This window comes from Oncorhynchus mykiss, chromosome 27 (genome assembly GCF_013265735.2).
Source record: "Oncorhynchus mykiss isolate Arlee chromosome 27, USDA_OmykA_1.1, whole genome shotgun sequence".
Taxonomy (NCBI): Eukaryota; Metazoa; Chordata; class Actinopteri; order Salmoniformes; family Salmonidae; genus Oncorhynchus; species Oncorhynchus mykiss.
Genome location: NC_048591.1, coordinates 28,999,684 through 29,008,452, shown reverse-complemented (window position 1 = coordinate 29,008,452; position 8,769 = coordinate 28,999,684). Strand labels below are relative to the sequence as shown.

The window sequence follows — 8,769 nt, the reverse complement described above, 5'->3', positions numbered from 1 at the left end:
AATGAATTTATTTACAAATTATGGTGGAAAATAAGTATTTGGTCACCTACAAACAAGCAGATTTCTGGCTCTCACAGACCTGTAACTTCTTCTTTAAGAGGCTTCTCTGTCCTCCACTCGTTACCTGTATTAATGGCACCTGTTTGAACTTGTTATCAGTATAAAATACACCTGTCCACAACCTCAAACAGTCACACTCCAAACTCCACTATGGCCAAGACCAAAGAGCTGTCAAAGGACACCAGAAACAAAATTGTTGACCTGCACCAGGCTGGGAAGACTGAATCTGCAATAGGTAAGCAGCTTGGTTTGAAGAAATCAACTGTGGGAGCAATTATTAGGAAATGGAAGACATACAAGACCACTGATAATCTCCCTCGATCTGGGGCTCCACGCAAGATCTCACCCCGTGGGGTCAAAATGCAAAAATCCCAGAACCACACGGGGGGACCTAGTGAATGACCTGCAGAGAGCTGGGACTAAAGTAACAAAGCCTACCATCAGTAACACACTATGCCGCCAGGGACTCAAAACCTGCAGTGCCAGACGTGTCCCCCTGCTTAAGCCAGTACATGTCCAGGCCCGTCTGAAGTTTGCTAGAGAGCATTTGGAGGATCCAGAAGAAGATTGGGAGAGTGTCATGTGGTCAGATGAAACCAAAATATAACTTTTTGGTAAAAACTCAACTCGTCGTGTTTGGAGGACAAAGAATGCTGAGTTCAAAGAACACCATACCTACTGTGAAGCATGGTGGTGGAAACATCATGCTTTGGGGCTGTTTTTCTGCAAAGGGACCAGGACGACTGATCCGTGTAAAGGAAAGAATGAATGGGGCCATGTATCATGAGATTTTGAGTGAAAACCTCCTTCCATCAGCAAGGGCATTGAAGATGAAACGTGGCTGGGTCCTTCAGCATGACAATGATCCCAAACACACCGCCCGGGCAACGAAGGAGTGGCTTCGTAAGAAGCATTTCAAGGTCCTGGAGTGGCCTAGCCAGTCTCCAGATCTCAACCCCATAGAAAATCTTTGGAGGGAGTTGAAATTCCATGTTGCCCAGCAACAGCCCCAAAACATCACTGCTCTAGAGGAGATCTGCATGGAGGAATGGGCCAAAATACCAGCAACAGTGTGTGAAAACCTTGTGAAGACTTACAGAAAACATTTGACCTCTGTCATTGCCAACAAAGGGTATATAACAAAGTATTGAAATAAACTTTTGTTATTGACCAAATACTTATTTTCCACCATAATTTGCAAATAAATTCATTAAAAATCCTACAATGTGATTTTCTGGATTTTTTTTTCTCATTTTGTCTGTCATAGTTGAAGTGTATCTATGATGACAATTACGGGCCTCTCTCATCTTTCTAAGTGGGAGAACTTGCACAATTGGTGGCTGACTAAATACTTTTTTGCCCCACTGTAATTGAGTGTGTGTGTGTTCCAATCGACTTCATGGTGTTCACATATTTTTACAGTTTTCATAACCTGCCTTCACCGTAGAATCTAGTAGCCATGGTGTTATGGAGCTGTCTCGGAAGAGCTGTCCATCTATAAAGAGTTTGTCTACAATGATAAAGGCACGCCTACCTCTCTCCCTCTGTTGCCTCTGTACAGGATACAGTCTCTTGCGACATTCGTTTATCTCCTGTGGAAATTGGTCATTGAGACCGAATTTGGTCCATTTTAGCTCCCTTCCTCTGCTTTTGATCAGCTCCTTTTGTTGGTATTGTTAAAATGTTGTAATGATAAGACTGGGACCCTTGGTATTGTCACTCCGAGCTCCCAGTCTGTGTACTCGGTGAAAAGTCACCTTGCTTACAGGATTGCATGAATTCTCTGGTCGCCCCCTCTGGATTATTGGATGTCTTCAGGAATCCCAGAAAATATTATATTTTCACGCATGCCACGTCTTTGTATGTCTAGTAGCAACGCCCTCATAACCCTGTTTTCCCTGAGTAGACAATCCATGTTGGAATCGAGGGTTTTTACCTTCCCAGCTAGCAATGAGGAATCAGCCCAGAAGGGGCCCTCTTTTGGGGGGCCGGAACTGATTGAATCGGCCCGGAATCGCGTGTCGGACTAGCCCGGAATCTAAATGAATGACTGCACAGAATCGGCCCAAGGTCATTAGGCCATTTCCATCTCCCGGAATTCAGCTGACTTTGACGGCATCTTACCAGAATCCCCCCAGAAGCGGCCTGATGCAAATCATTTTAAATATTACTATTATACATTTTATGCATACAAATTATACCCATCCACCAAAAAAAATGGAATGTAGGAGGAAACATCGTACATCTGGTGACCGTGTCAGCGTGTATGCGCCTGGCCGCCATCAGGAGTCACTACAGCACGATGGGACAAGGGCATCCCAGCCGGCCAAACCCTCCTCTAACTCGGACGACACTGGGCAAACCAGAATCTGTAGAAAAGCAGTTTGCACTGCGATGCAGTGTCTTAGACCGCTGCACCACTCAGGAGGCTCCAGCCACAAAGTTTTGAATGCTTATCTATTGCCTTGCACAAAGTATCAAAATACTAAAATACTACACAGGACCCTTAAAGGATTTCATTTAAATGTTCATTGTATTTTTTTTAATCACAGAAACAATGATAAAATATGGAAAAATAAATAATGAAATGTTATTTATATAAAGCAGCCAGTGTAATCATCTGCCTGAGAGTAGCCACAATCGGCCCGAGCCCCAAGTAATACATTTGGGCCAGATAACTCGCACCGGAATCGGCCGGAGCTCAATTCCCGCATCCTAGCCATAAGTAACACTGCCGAAGGCAGCCTAGACTCTATGACATCGGCTGAGTCTAACTCTCAGCTGGAATCGGCCCAAATCCACTGTGCTAGCTAGGTTGGCTGTGAGTGCCTTGTTTTCTCCTTGGAGTGAGAGAATTTCACTCTGGCTCAACTCCAAACTCCCCATCAGCCCTGCTACTTCCTCACACACACACAGGGGATGCCTTTCCTACGGCCTCCAGCTGAGAGGCAGATCCTGTTGATTGATGGGAGGTCAGGAATATATATATTTTAACCTTTGTTTAACAAGGAGAGTCAGTTAATAACAAATTCTCATTTACAATGACGGCCTAGGAACAGTGGGTTAATTGCGTTGTTCAGGGGCAGAACGACAGATTTATACTTTGTCAGCTCTGGGATTCGATCCAGCAACCATTCGGCCACTGGCCCAACGCTCCAACCACTAGGCTACGTGCTGGCTACCTACTTCACTTCCTATCAGTCTGGATGAGTCAGGGGGAGCATGGGGCAGCAGGGCGTATGCAGGGTCAGGTGGTGCTGAGTGAACAGACACAGAAAACACATCCTTTCTGTTTTGTCCTCAACCTTTTGTCCCTCTTTCTCATGTTAAATCACCTGCCTTTAATCCCACTATCACCCCTCTCCCCCAAACCATAGAGATGTTGTTTCTAATTATTCACATCATTCTAAACTGGAAACAGACTTTAGCTTTGAAATATCGAAACTCTTCACGTTGGATGTAATTTTCAATTTTAATTTGTTTTAATTACATTCTGTTCTATTTACATGTATGGCAATTAGGCAACATTTGCAAGGTGCCCTGGACCTGAATGAAACCAGTAGCCTACTTAATTCATATTTTTAGAAGCTCAAACACAGACTCAAAGTTAAGACTCAAAACCTCTTCGATTTTTGTCCTGAAATGGTTATGGGTGAGGTTAACACGGTGTGGGTTTCCTCCTTCGTGGCACTGGCGGCAGGTGCACCGTAATTAAACTCGGATGAATAAAAGTCCCAGGGTACCCGCGCGCGCCAGTCATCCGAAAGCCAGTAGTCAAAAACACTAATCGTGGCTCATCTGTTTTCACCGTCCGTGCCTCCCCCCCCCCCCCCCCCCCCCCTCCCTTCGTTATAATGACAATGACTGTAGGCTAGGTGTCGCAGTGTAAATTCGCGGAGTGCTCAATCCCCTTGGACGTTACACCTGAGCGAGCAGACCAGACAGGTCTATGGTGGACCGGCTCAGTGTCTGTCTGCTGCTTCTCACCAGTGTTTACATTTCAGTTTCCCCTCAGAGCTAGGTTAGGCTACTGGCAGTAGCTTAGTAACACATAACGCTAATGATCTCTCCACACTGGCGGTGTGTTCAAAGTGATAACTGTCGATATACGGCTATAGATCATCTGGAATCAAGTAATTTGACACAGACCCACAGACGTCATCTGAAATGTTTTCCTTTTCTTTGGGTGAGGGCTCATGGTCAGCAAATGGTTAGTATATCCAGTCACCGGGAGGCATTGAGAGCAACGAAACTGTTTGATTTATTTTGTCCATCTGTTGACATCTTTACAACTTTTTTGGTCAGTCTAGAGTGTCAAGATCGGGCGCAACAGCATGGTTTCCCGCAACCTCTTATTCTGGCAAACGCCCTATGAGATAAGGTGTAATGAAATGGGCAGTTATTTAACTGATTTGCATAGTAACTTTAAATTGAATGTTTGCATTATGTGTGGCTCTATGGGCTTGGATTAGGTTTCTCAACAGTTTAATAACCTCTTAAACTGACTTTTGATAATAATGTAGACTATTTCATTATGTTTAAGCTATAGCCTTGTGCGTATGTTATATTTGATGAGAATAATCAAATGGCAGGCTATTCACTTATTATAGAAGCAACATTGAACGACAGGCTACTCTACTCACTTATTGTCAACCGTGGTTGCGGTAGGCTAAATCTTCCATCTCAGTCTCCCCCTCTCTCTTTCCTAACTCATCTCTCTCCCTGTCTGTCAACATACGCTCTCTCTCTCACACTCACACACGAAGTCTCGCATTTTTGGATTTGCGTTTCATGCTGGGGGGTCAGCTGCTGCAGCGGAGCAGCAGTGAGTGGCTTGTTCCAGAGTCTAGCCCTCTGACCAGCTGCCATATGTACCATGCATGGACAGGACACGATCAGAACTACTGTCGCAGACCAGACTTACATCTAAAGCGCATGGACAGACTCTGAACACTGACTTCGTTCCGGTAAGTGTGTGTGTACCCATTCTAAGTTTATATCGTGGCATGCCTGTCTAATTCCAAGCAGGTAAGTGTGTGTGTATTCATTCTAAATTTATATCGTGGCATGCCTGTCTAATTCCAAGCAGGTAAATGTGTTTGCAACAGCACTGGCGTTAAATTAATATTGTTTTGCATCACTTTTATAGCCACTAGCAGAGAGTAGAATTGAAATGTGTTATTTCAGGATGCTCTGTTTGATGAATGTGTTCAATAGCCCCTGTATGTAAACCGTGGAGCAGTGTTCTGGTTTCTCCAGTGGGACCAACGCAATCACTACATCCCAAATTAGTTTATGTGTGAACGTTTAGTATGAAAGTTATGAAGATGAACATTGATCATTTTGCCTTCAGTTGTCAAAGTTATGTCAGAATAAGATTAGGAGGCTATTACATGGGATTTCACGCGCCATGAATTTTCCACAGACAAAGTTGGATTTGAAATAAGACTTTCGTCGGTTCGTTTACAAATTGAATGTGACACTCAGTAAAACAGAGAAATCTCCGATCATCTACCTCTTTCTCACTCAAGTAGCTCCGCCGCTTATCATTGTATCTATTTCAGTGGCTCTGATGATATCGAGTGGCCATGGCGAGCGAGTTGACTGAGTGTGCAAAGCCTCGATGTGGTCACCCAAGCCGGGTTAATTGAATTAGCATCCTGGTGGCTGCGTGACAAGGGTGAAAGGAAGAGACCCATCCCTCGAGGGTCTGGGGCGCACAATCGTTTGTGTAACAGCGTTCCAGCTAGTGGTTAAACTATCCCTCGGAAACGCGGGCGTGTGTTTATGTCACACAAAGGGCCAGTGGCTGTGTGTTAGAGAGACACGAAAAGTGTAAATTCCTGTCAGAAATATTTCTGTTTCAGGTTCCTTTTGGTCCTTATGCAACAGTGTTCTCTAAAACTATTTCACACTATAGCGTGTCTGTAGCCCTACACCATCACTACGGCTCTCTGCTGTGTGCGCAGCCTCTGGCAGGCGGTGATAAGAGTTGGTGGGAATCAGCCTGCTCAGAAACTCCAGTACTACTGAATGTGATCCGTCAGGGTCCGTGACCACTTTGATTAGAGGGAAATAAACCAATTTACAGTATGGCGCTGTCCTGGGTCTCCAAGCCCGGATGGATGCGTGTACATGACAGGCGGCGGGAAAGCCAGAGACGCGTGATTCCTCCCCTGCTCCCCATTCTATACGATAACCTATTGTGCGCTGAAATTAATTGGATCATAATAGCATTGATCTTAACCTGACCCCTCCGGCGTCGTGCTCTTCGGTCCATTGATCGTATTTAGGATTTATGAAGGGTGGTTAGCGACCCAGGACATGCTCTGGACAAGATGGGTGTAGTGGGCCTGTGTGCATAAGAGGTTTTCTTGTGTGCAACGTTTGTTTTATTTGTGTGTGTGTGCCTAGAGTTGTTTGAACTGAACTGTGTCCTAAATGCTATCTATGTTCTCTGTTTGAGAGGTGATATATGAGAAGAGCTTGACAACTGGTGGGGTACTATGCATCATCCTGAGTGTATTCATGATGCATTTAGGCTGTGTGTGTGTGCAAGTGCAATATGTGTATGAGAATGTGTGTGTATGGACTGTGCAGGACAGAGCAGCATTCATTTCACTCTCAGACATTAGACCTATCATGTCTGGTAAACAGCCATTCATCAGCTTCTCCTCTCATAGTGATGCCAATCAGAACCAATCCATTAGCCGCACAGTGTGGGCAATACGATTTTATGTCTGTCCACTGCAAGAGGACTCCGTTAGTGTGTGTGTTATGATTCTGTAATTGTTTTCAGGATATATTGGATGTTAGTGTGTCTGTCCCTCTCCATGCACGAGGCTATCCTACCAATTTGTGCCTATGTGTGTATGTTGATATGAGATACAGCATTCGGTGAGTGTATGTATGGTCCATCAAGAGTGAATATCAGTGTTTATAATACATTCATGTGTGTGTGTGTGTGTGTGTGTGCGACAGAGGGGGAGAGTTGTGACTTGTGATGGATGATGGAGAGGGTAGATAATGGCATCTTGTGAAGAAACACAATTCTCACTTTTCCTCCCCCTTCATTTCATCTTTCATCCCAGCCCCTCCCCCCACCCTCTTCCCACTCCCCTTTATAGGCAACCCTTTTCTCTTCCTCTTTTACCCTTCCACAAAAAGAGCAACAAATATGTTCTTCCTCACTACCTCTCTCCCTCAATTACACCTTCTCTCTTCCCCCTTTCCCATTGGCCAAAAACTGGTTGAGTCAAAGTTGTTTCCCCATCATTTCAACCCCAAAAATCAATGTTATGATGTTGAATCTATTTTAAAAACTCATTGGATTTGCAAAATGTCATCAACGTAAAGGGCATTTAGGTTTTTAACTTTGAACCTAAATCCAATGACATGCTGACATTTTTGGTTAATTTCACATTGAATTTACGATAGTTGACAACTCTATCAAATGTAAATCAAAACTAGATGTTGAACTGACGTCTGTGCCCAGTGTGTTCTCTCCTCACACACTGAGAAACAACTCTGCCTCTACCACTCTTACTCCCCCTCTCCTCTCCTCCTCTCCCTCTCTATAGTTCCTGTACTGGCTAAAGTTGAGCAGGTGTGAATAGCAATGTTGATTTGCAGTCTGGTATCTCATCAGTGGGAGGCAGGTCATCAATGTGATTGTGTCTGTGTCCCTACTGTCTCTCCCTCCGCACAAACATCTTCCTCCTCTCTTGTTCCAGATGACGTGAACCACAATTATAGTTAGATTCATTTATATACAGACATGCTCAAATTCAGATTCCACGCACACATACGCTGATATAATGCAGACTGTGTGTCGTTCTTTCTCACACTCAAAAACAATGACTTTCGTCTGTATTTCTTATTTTTTTCCTCTTGTTTATGAATACTATATATATATATATATATATATATAGTTGTCCCTGTCAAAACCAGCACTGGACCTAGATCCACTTCTGTGCACAGGGTTTTGTTTTATTTTTTACACTCAAAAACAATATTTGGTGTACTGGACCATAGTGGACGACAGGTCATCATAGAGTACATATTGAAAAGTTTCGTTCCAAACGCTATGTATCCATTTTCAGAAATGTTGGTAAATGAGCTTTTATTGTTGAAAGAAATAATGAAAGGTGTGTTTTTAACATGATCTAATCATGGCATGGGGTTGTTCAATGACAGGCATATATATAACTGTATTTGTTTAAAATCTATCACTTGATGGTTTCATTTCAGAGAGACAAATAATGTTTGTTTTTTTAAAAGCTCCTCACTCTCAGATAAATAAGTAGTACTGCTAGGTTTTACCCAGACAAATGTAACAAATAACTACACTTTCAATAAGAGATGTACAAATTATACATTTCTATTATCAATATTTAAAAATATAATTTAAAATTCTAATTAAATTGAGTAATATGAGATCTGTATGTAAAACATTTGCATTTTACATGTCATTTAGTAGATGCTCTTATCCAGAGTGACTTACAGTAAGTGGGTTCATAAGATACTGTAGCTAGGTGAGACCACCACATATCACAATCAAATATACAGGATACTATTCCAGCTAAACAATGGATATACAGTATAGTCTTTGCCCCCCCCCCCCCCCCCCCCCCCTCAAAAAAAAACATTTTCATACACATCTAAAATCTGTGAATGAAAAATCTGAGAACAATAATAATTTACACACAC

At 43.2% G+C, this 8,769-nt stretch overlaps 1 protein-coding gene across 2 annotated transcripts in view; it reads left to right on the top strand.

The window, feature by feature from the left end:
• Window positions 1-4,245: 4,245 nt before the first annotated feature.
• Window positions 4,246-8,769, top strand: part of LOC110507149 (endothelin-converting enzyme-like 1) — a 32,874-nt gene continuing 28,350 nt past the window's right edge. For both annotated transcript variants that reach the window (XM_036965096.1, XM_036965095.1), the window contains exon 1: window positions 4,246-5,027. The gene's annotated coding sequence lies outside the window, so the exon portion shown is untranslated. The remainder of the gene's footprint in view (window positions 5,028-8,769) is intronic.